This window comes from Hipposideros armiger, unplaced genomic scaffold, assembly GCF_001890085.2.
Source record: "Hipposideros armiger isolate ML-2016 unplaced genomic scaffold, ASM189008v1 scaffold_155, whole genome shotgun sequence".
Taxonomy (NCBI): domain Eukaryota; kingdom Metazoa; phylum Chordata; class Mammalia; order Chiroptera; family Hipposideridae; genus Hipposideros; species Hipposideros armiger.
In genome coordinates this window covers 234335-244512 of record NW_017731505.1, presented here as the reverse complement: position 1 = coordinate 244512, position 10178 = coordinate 234335, and the positions used below count along the sequence as shown (strand labels likewise).

Here is a 10178-nt window from a genome sequence, read left to right as displayed (position 1 = left end):
AGAGAGAGAGAGAGAGAGAGAGAGAGAGAGAGAGAAACATCTAGTTATTTCAACCTAAAGAGTGATGGCTTGCGTAGGAGGTGGGAAGAATCATTTTTTATTGACTCGCCAACCCTTACTGAGCACCTGCCCTGTGCTGAGCTCTTGCCTAATTGCTGGGAATAGGAGGAAGCTGAATCCGCCTGAGCCTGACGGAAGAGGCAGAGCTGTGTGAGTGACTAGCCATATACAGTATGAGCCATAGATCTGTTCGTTGACCCAACAACCATTCACCGAGCTCGGTTTTTGCCAGCTAATACATTGGGCTGGGAGAGAAACTGGGAGCAGATTGTGAAGCCCCGCCCCCCTGCCTGGCTCAGGAATTTGAAAATGACCTTTAGGCAATTAGGAGAGATCAGAAGTCAACTCAGCCCACAGGAGGCAGCTTGCAGCCATTTCCTGTTCAGCTGTAGCTGTATGGAGGGAGGGGCAAAGAAGAAGCTGTCCATACTTGTCATCAAAAAAGCAGATTATCGGTGTTAACATTCACCTAGTATGAGAAGGTAATAAATCATACTTTTATTGGTATTGCTTAGTCTACATTTCAATAAGACAGGCTGTAACACCTCCATATTGTGAACCCTTTCCATGTTCATTTGCTACCAATTTTTATGCCGGTGTGGACAGAGGGTTAATATATTTTAAATAGTTAAAATCACATTCTTTTTTTGGTGGGATCTCTGAGGTTTGCAGTGCTTTATACTAGGGTTTGCACATTAAAAGCTGATCTTCAATCATGTATCGTCTCCTAAGGCTGCTGTAACAAACTGCCATAAACTCGGTGGCTTACAACTACAGTAATTCATTCTCTCACAGTTCCAGAGGCCAGAAGTCTATCATCAAGGTGTCAGCAGGTCATGCTCCCTCCAAAGACTCTCGGGGAGGGTCCTTCCCGCCTCTTCCAGCTTCTGGTGGCTCCAGGAATCCTTGGCTTGTGGCTGCACAACTCCAATGTGCACCTTCATCTTCACGTGGTCTTCTCCTCTGCCTCCCGTCTCTTCTAAGGACACTTGTCATTGGATTTAGGGCCCCACCTGGGAAATCCAGGATGCTCTCACCTAGAGATTCTTAACTACATTCTTAAAAAGTCCTTTTCCAAATCAGCTAACATTCACAAGGTCCACAGATTTGACGTGGACAGGGCTTGTGGGGGGCCACCACTCAACCCACTAGCATGGTGACCAATAAGTCTTCTGCTAGAGGCATTGCACCCCGATGGTTGAAGTGGTGAGCTGGTAATCAGTGCTGAGGGCAGGGACATTTTCCTGAACCATTGGGCTTGTGGAAGGAGACAGGACAATTGCAGTTTCTTCGCATTAATCAGAAAGTTTCTCCATGATATAAAGATTAATATGGAAAGACTTATAGGAGCCATGAGTGAGTGCAAACAAAGGGGCATGGAATGAAAGGAGCATCAAAGGTTTGGGATCGGTTATATGTTTACTGTGATTACAGAGATGAATAGCATGGGTGGTCATAAAAGAAAATCGTGCTGGTACAGTAATTTGAAATGTCTTCAAGGCGAGTGAAAAATACCATCTGGGACTATAAGTATATATATTATTATAAGTAGTTGGAGAGGCCAGTCCAGAAAATTAAAAAGAAAATAAAGGCAAAAAGAATATAAACTGGGTTATTTGAAGAAAGGATTGTAACATACAACCTGAACTTGTCATTTCAAAAATTATTGTTAATTTGCGTTAGGAAGATGAGAGCACTATGAGTTTATATAGCCAAACATAAGTTCTCGAAGCCTGAAGTATTCCTCTCAGATCCCACCGACTCTCTTTAAAATCCCATGTTACAACAGAGATGCATGAATACACATATGCACCGAGAACAAACACAGTGGCAACAAATGTTTTGAATCTTCATCCAATCAGTGCTGCTTTTCTGAAATAGGTTATGAAGTTTCCCAGCTGGCCAGATGGATACCAAAAAGTAAACCTATTTTGGTTCCTCAACCCAAGTTTCAAAGAATTCATTCTTCAGATTAGAAAGAGGTGAGGTCAATTGACTCTAAGTCAGACATGAAGAACTGGCTACTCCACACTTTTAGCCATATTCCTTTGAAACAGTTGTAATTTATTTTCTCTCCTCCTCCTCTCCTGGAAGCTGACACCTATGTATGTTGATGTCTATGTATGTTCTAAATTTCTTCACCGTTTGGCTTGACAGGTGTGACTTTGGCCCCCAATGCCACGCTTTTGACCACACGCAATTCCAATGAAGGCTTCATTAGTGTGTGAGGGTACGTAAGGCTTTAGGTCACGGGACCAGATGAACAAAACTGCGGGGGGCCTAGGCTTAGCTAGGAAAAGAAGGCTGAGGGAGATGGCTCCAACCCAGACCACTGACTGCCGCTCTAACCTTTACTCCCTGACCCCAGTGCCACCTCGCTGGGCCACACCCTAGAGTGTGGTTTTCAAACCACAGGCCGTGTCCCCTTCCAGTTTCAGGAAATCAATTTAGTTGATTCTTGTCAGAATACAAAACAACAACAAAAGAACAAGCCAAAACAAATCACTAAAGAGAAACAGAATGGGAACAACTAGACTGGCCTGCATGGTAAGGGTAAGTCTTGTTTAATCAAACTTGTTTCAGTTATTTATGTGGGAGTGTGTGTGTGTGTGTGTTTACTGGCCTGTGATGTAAAATGTTTTTCTCAGTGTGAGTCAGTCATATTTATCAAGACATCCATTCCCCTCAGACTTCCTGCCTCCTCACCACCTCATTTCCTTTCTTTTCTCCACTTGGCTTCCACGCCTAATCAACGACTTCACATAGACTTTAACCCTCCTCCCGTCATGCCCTGCTGAAGTCATCCTGCACACCTGAGTCCTGAGTCCACTCAGGACTATGTTTTCCATCCCTTCATCCAGGCTTCCAAGTGCTGACAGACAGGACACACTGCCGTGCTGTCATCACTAAACATGTCACCTGTTCCTGGTCACCTCCCTGTTAGCTGTGCAACCTTGCATACACTTCATAACTTCTCTGAGCTTCACTTTTCTCATCTGCCAAGTGGGGGAGGGAATGGCTCTAATGTGGGCTTGCTGTGAGGATTGAATGAATTATGTGCACCTGCTACGTTCTAGGTGCTCCACGGATGGTCGCTTTTATAATAAGGGCATTCTCTTACATAACCACAGTACAATGATCAAATGCAGGAAATTTCACATCAATACAATGCTACTATTATCTAATATAAAGTCCACTTTAAATTTGGCCAATTGCTCCGTTAATGTCTTTTACTGCAGCTTTCTTCCTCCTCACATTGCATTCAGTTGTCATGTCGCTTTAATCTGAAACAATCCCTCCACTGTTCTTTGTCTTTCAAGACCTTCACATTTCGGAAGAATACAGACCAGCTGCTTTGTAGCATTTCTCTCCTCTTGGGTTGCCTGATGGGTTTTCATGGTTAGAATCAGATCATTTTGGGTAGGAATACCCTGAAAGGGATGTTGTGTCCTTCTCGGTGCCTCACCTAGGAGGCACATCATGTCAGTTTGTCCCATTCATCGGTGATGACTTTGATGTCTTGTTTACGTGATTGCCACCAGGTGTCTGTACCATAAAACTGTCAGTTTCCCCTTGGTAATTAATAAGTAATCTGTGGGGAGATTGTTTGAAATTCAAGTCACCTGTTCCCCATGAAACTTTCACCAAATAATTTTGGCATTTCTTGATGATTCTTGCTTGAATCAATTATTTCTAGGATGTGAACAAAAAGGTGAATTGGTAACTCTATCATTCCTTCTAAGGTGACTTATTTTTGTGTGTTCCTCCTTATATGTATAAACCAATGAATGCAATTTCAGAATTTCTATGCTAACAGTATTAAAAATAAAAGCAGGCCTGTGGGCTTGTTCTGATAGACTACTCACCCTTACAGAGAGGCCATGTTACAAGGAATATTTTCAAAGGCCCTTTTAAGATCTGGCTGATACAGGCCTGGGCTGTCATTCCCTCTTTAAGAGTCAGCCAAGGGCTTGTTTGCAACCAACGTTCTCCCATGTTATTAGTGTGATTTTCAAGAAGAATACAGATGCATATGTGTAAATCATATTCACATTCAGTTCAAATTAGACCCTTAACAATAATTTTGATCAACAGCAAATATTCATGATCTGGCAGAGAAATTGCTTGTTTTTGGTTCTGCCTGGTTCCAGCAGTCTTGATAGACAGCGGATGTCTGCATTATATAGGGAAAACCGGACACAGCTGGACTAGCAGGGTGAGGCCTTTAGCACCGTAGCTTCTGTAGCTGTACCGCAGGAAGCTGGCTTCTGCTCTTTCTCTGACAACCAAGAAGTGGCTTTAGAATTGCTCATTTGATTTAGGTCAGGTGCCTGTGTTTCAGCAAGCTTTAAACAAACACCACCTGTTCTACTGGTCAAACACACCTTCCCAACATTAGCGCAGAGGAATAAAAGGGAGAGCATCAAGGATATCTGGCTCTCGTCCATTTTCTACCTGGAAAAAATGTCTTCATCCAAATTCTGCTGTTTGTTTATAACCATTGTACCCTGTCCTACCTGAGTCTGGAGGCCAGTGCTAACGCAGCTGCATACCTGAGCAACGACTCACCGCCAGAGTCACTTTAAAGACACCCTGGCCAGGTATTGTGTGGAAACCAGGAAAAAGTCTGTCATTTCAATGGGAGCATGTCCTTAAAAGAGACAAGAGTCTCCAGTATATAATCATAAATAATAAACATTTTCTCCCTTTCTGGGGCGGGGGGGGGCGGGGATGGCAGTTGACCTTTTAAAAGTGTTTTAAACTATTAAAGTTTTTTGAATACATGATACATTTATATGGTTCAACTATTAAAACAATTGGTTGAATTTCCATTGCTCCTTTTGGGTGATGCTTTCTATTAGTTTCTTGTTTAGCCTCCACTATATATGCACAAGTGAATAAATATTTCTATCTCCCTTCTCCTTACACAACTGGTATTTAAGTCATCTTTCTAATATAGTATTCTTAAACTTTAAAGATTATTATAAGAATAATACAAAATTGTTTATTTAAAATAAATCAAACAATATAGAATTGAATGACTGAAAAATGAAAACGCTCCCTTAACCTCCAACTCCTGTTCCAGAGGTAGCAACTATTGAGTTTTTTTCTTTCTTTTTTTTTTTCCACTGGGGAACAACCATGGTCATTGGTTACACATTGCTTTTATGCTACAACAGCATAGTTGACTCTTTTAAGGAGGGTGCAGCTCACAGTGGCCTATGCAGGGATCGAACCAGCAACTTCTAACCAACTGAGCTAACTGGTCACCCCTATTAACAGTTTTATGTGAACCATTCCAGATGTTTCCTAACAGTGGTATCAGTGGCAAGAGCTGCTTGTTAAATTTTCCAGAAATTTGAGAGCTGGCTGTTAAACACAGCCACTATTAAAAATTAAATTATATAAATTTACAGTGAAATATATTAATATAGAGATGATAAATATTCATAACTGATCACTGCCTAATTATTTTTCTATGATCTATGTATGCTCTTGGGGATAATTGCACTATCGTATGCTATGGCGGAAAGATGATAAAATGGTGGCTACTGGTCGTCTCTTCTCAACTCCTCTTGAGGACTTTACACCTCTATTGACACAGAATGTAAAAGATAATCCATCAAAATGAATTAAAAATATAAATCAGGATGTAAAGATACATCTAAAATAGTGCAATTGTTTTAAAATTATTTATTTATTTATTTATTTATTTATTTATTTATTTATTTTTAGCTGAGCCAGCCTGCCACCAGTTGGCAGCTCAGCAGCAGCTGAGCTCAGGCCAGGACTCGAACCGCTGTTGCTCAGAGCTCACATGAGCTCTTAACCAACTGAGCCACTTGGCCGGCCCTGAATTATTTTTAAATTTAAAGAAAATCAGCATTAACAATAAAGGACATTGCTTAGTTAGGAGAAAAAATGGCTAACTCTCATGGTTGTACAAATTTCCCTTTTTTATCCAACTACGCAAGTAGACAAGATCTGTCCTCCCTCATCTTAAAAAGCCTCCCCTCTCATCCACCTGTCACTTCTTTGGTTATCATTCCAGAGTTTCCCCTTGTCCCAATTTTTCCTCTTCTCTTCACGCTCATCTTTTTCTCTGGCTCTGCTTCTTCTATCCTTTAAGTATTGGTTTGTCCACAGAATTAAACATGACCTTACACTCTTCCTCATCTATACTTTTTCTTTCCCCAAGGCTTTAGTTAGTGATTCTATGACTCCCTTGGTCTCCATCTGACTCTCTCTCTCTCTCAGGCTCCATATGGCTAAACATCGCCACGTGATTGATGCTTAAAGTCATCCTGTCTATAAAATTTGTCCTCCCAACTTTTCAATGGCATCACTGTTGTTCAAGTCACATGACAAGTCAACAGCATCTTGTTCCTCATCGCTCATCTTCATTATTCACCAGCACTGAAATCCAATCCAAACGTTCTGCTCTATGAGCCTCCAGCGCTGTTCCGGAGTTCAGGTCTTCCCTTCTTTCTGTTAAGCTTTTTCTTCCCTCCATGCCCCATCCTCATCCCAGTCATTTTCCAAGGCCCAAGTCATTTCACATCCTCCAAGAAGTCTCCCTAGATCCTCACTCAGATTAATTTTGACCTCTATTTTTCTCTCTAGATTGGAGGCTTCTGGACCAGGAGGGACAGAACAGGTCCTAGCATGGAGCTCCGGAGCATGTGCTTGAGAAATATAAGTGGAATTATTTTCTATAGAATGTATGTGCTACATATAAGAAACTTGCCAATGAAAGGCATAGGACAGAGCAGATTTTTCTCCACCTCTGGTCACAACTTCACAGGTCTACAGGTGCCCAGCAGGTCACCTAAATGCCCAGAGAGGCCAAGCTTTAGTGAGAGGGGAAGCAGCCCTTTCTCAGGTCCAGCCAGTTACCGTAAGGAAACATGGACCCAGCGTTGCCAAATCTTGTGATTTTTTTCAAGAAAAGGCAGAAATACGGATTTTTAAATGTGCTGTCTTCCAAGATTTAATTATTGGTAACTAATTAAAAGCATTTTAACCTTTTTATTGTAAAATTAAAAAGTAAAGAAAAAAACGTATAGCTTCATGCATTATTATAAGGCACACATTGTACTCTTGTACCCATCATCCAGGTCAAGAAATAGAACTTTGCCACCTACCCCAGGAGCCCTACATGGGACCCCTTCCAGTCTTGACACCCCCAAATTAATCACTCCCCTACTTTATACTAATAACTTGCTTTTGTTTCCTTATGGTTTTAGCATCTAGCTGTGCATCCCTAGGTTCTTATTAAACACAAATTTAGTCTTTAATTCACTTTTTAAGAACTTGTGTTTTTTCATATATAGCTTTCCCTCTAGCCCTTCTTTTTCCTTACCATATTTCTGTTGAAGTACCTGGGTTATTGACTTGTGAAGTTTCCCATGGTCTGAATGATGCTACATGTGGTCTGCATTTCTACATTTTGGCAACTAGATGCAGAACTCATGCTCATTAACTAAAACATTATTTTAAATTGTCAATATCATTAGTTGGCAGCTCATCCCTACACCCTCTACCTTGCTCTACTTTGTTTCTCTATCCACTTACTTAACCCTGACTATAAATAATAAGTTAGCTTCTTAGCCATTTTCCATGTTTAGAGGATGAAGATATATTCCGATCTAACCGAATCAAAGTTTGCATAATTATTACATTGCTGACCATAAACGTTAAGTGTGGTGGCTCCTTTGATCCTATACCATGCACCGCATAGGGATGCTTCAAAGGGAGGAAACCAGGCATCACCCCAAAGACTGATTTGTTTTCTTTTCAGCCAGATGTTTCTCCGGGTGAGATTTAGCCAAGACCCCAGTCTTACCCTCACCAGATCACAGGGTTTCCTCCAACCATGGCATATATTGATTTAAAAGAGAACTCTAAGGGTGGCCGGTTAGCGCAGGTGGTTAGAGCGCAGGCTCATGACACCAAGGTTGCCGGTTCAATTCCCACATGGGCCCAGGAGCTGCACCCTCCTCAACTAGATTGAAACAACTGCTTGACTTGGAGCTGATCGGTCTGGGAAAAACACACTGTTCCCCAATAAAATTTCTTTAAAAACACCCCAAAACCCCAAAACAAACAAAAGCATAACTCTAGAACTACTTCCCATACATGGGAGTAACTCTAACTGTAGGTGCCAAAAGTCAGAAAACTCTAAAGGGTTGGGACGGTTAGAGGTGTGGTGCGAATATACTAAAAGAGCAGTGGAGTTTGTTGAGTAGAAGCAATCATACAGAGGACCTATGTCTTCCACAAGGGTAAAACGAACCAGGATTTGCAGAGACCCTCAGGATAGCAAAGCTCTGGTGAAAAATCTAAGAAATCTATAAGATTCCCTGAAAGAACACATAAGAAACAGAACAACAACAAAATGGGGTGGGTGTAGGGGGAAGGAACCTAGACAACAGAACCAAGACACCAACCCAACTGTTGTAGATCAGGAAACATCTTCCCAATCAATGAAAGGGCCTAAGAAACGCAGCAAAAGTTGTGCATCCATGGCATGTAGGTGTGTAATTAGTTATAATTATTTAAACATTTCAGGTAAAATCTTATCTACAGGGTTAGATTGCTGCCCAAGTAAACTTTTTTGGTTACAAGTCAAAGATTAAGAACCCAAATGCATAAAGCATAATGACCATTGTTTAGTGGACTAATAACCAGGCAAAAACTTGTCTCGAGGTAAGTTGACCTGTATGGCTACTGGCCTGGGGGGAGTTTCCTCCTGTTGAGTGGACTTAACGTCTCACGGCAGGTGATAACTGATGATACCAGCTGGCAGGCACTTCACCTGGCCTGACCCTTTTTGCTTCTTCTTCCCCCCCCAACCCCCCTTCACTTCTTTTTGCCTTGACTCGTTCTTATTCTCTCTCAAGTTCATTGCTAATCAGACAGTGAAATGTCTGCTTTCATCTAGGTGGCTAGGTGAAATTTCCCTGAAAAAAGGCAGAGTTCAGTGTCCAACAATAAATAATTCTCTTTAATGTCTCTGATGGATTATTAAATTTCAAAAGACGTTTGCTCCGAATGAAAATTTGCTTGGTCACTATGCTTTGGGCATTAAAGGATAGCATCCAGGATGAAAAGAGGCACCTTTTTCTTAAAGAATAATTCCAAATTATGTATTGAGATATTCCTCCCTCCAGGATGAGGAGCTTAATCCCTCCCCCCAACACTCACACACACTTGAGGGTGGCTGGATTTAGTGCCACACTTCCAAAGAATAAAGTGTGGACTGGGAAGGGAAAAACCTTAACAGTATAATGGAGAAACCTGGCAGACAGTGCCTTACCTAAGAGATGAAGGGTGACATCGCCAGGGACATCATGTAGATATCAGGTACCCTCCAATATGTTGTGATAAGAAGGGTACTGCACCTCTTACCAATAATAATAATAATAATAATAATTAATAATAATAATAAAATAATCCAGGTCTAATGAGAAAAACCTCAGCAAACCCAAATTGAGGGACATCTACAAAGTTCCTGACTGGCAATAATGAAAGTTGTCAAGGTCATGAGAAAATATGGAAAGATGAAGAAACTGTCACAGCCCAGGGCAGATTAAGGAGACATGATGACTAAATGCAATGTGGTATCCTGGATTAAATTCCGGGACAGAAAGAGGGCACTTAATGGAAAAACTGGTGAAATTGGAAAAAAGTCTTGAGTTTAGTTATTAGTAACATACCACTGTTAGTTTCTTAGTTGTGACAAATGTGCTCTGCTGATGTAAGATGTTAATGGGGGAAATTGGGGGCTGGATAATGGGACTTCTGTCCTGTTTTTGCAACTTTTCTAGAAATATAAAATTATTCCAATAGAATGTTTATTGAAAGAAATGAAACAAAAACCCAAAAGGTAACATTTTTTTCATTGGATACCAAATATTCAACATAGATGTGTTTTAATAATTCAATACTGGGGCAGCCAGTTAGCTCAGTTGGTTAGAGTGCAGTGCTCATAACACCAAGGTTGCCGGTTCAATTCCCCACGCCCTGCACAACTAGATTGAAACAACTACTTGACTTGGAGCTGATGGGTCCTAGAAAAACACACTGTCCCCCAATTTAAAAAAATAATAAGGGGG

The 10178-nt window shown here is 41.2% G+C and overlaps 1 long non-coding RNA gene across 1 annotated transcript in view; it reads left to right on the top strand.

Annotated features, from left to right (window-relative positions):
• Positions 1–2526: 2526 nt before the first annotated feature.
• LOC109387369 (uncharacterized) overlaps positions 2527–10178 on the top strand; it is a 72687-nt gene continuing 65035 nt past the window's right edge. Inside the window, exon 1 of the long non-coding RNA XR_002124975.1 lies at positions 2527–2613. This is a non-coding gene — a long non-coding RNA (uncharacterized LOC109387369). The remainder of the gene's footprint in view (positions 2614–10178) is intronic.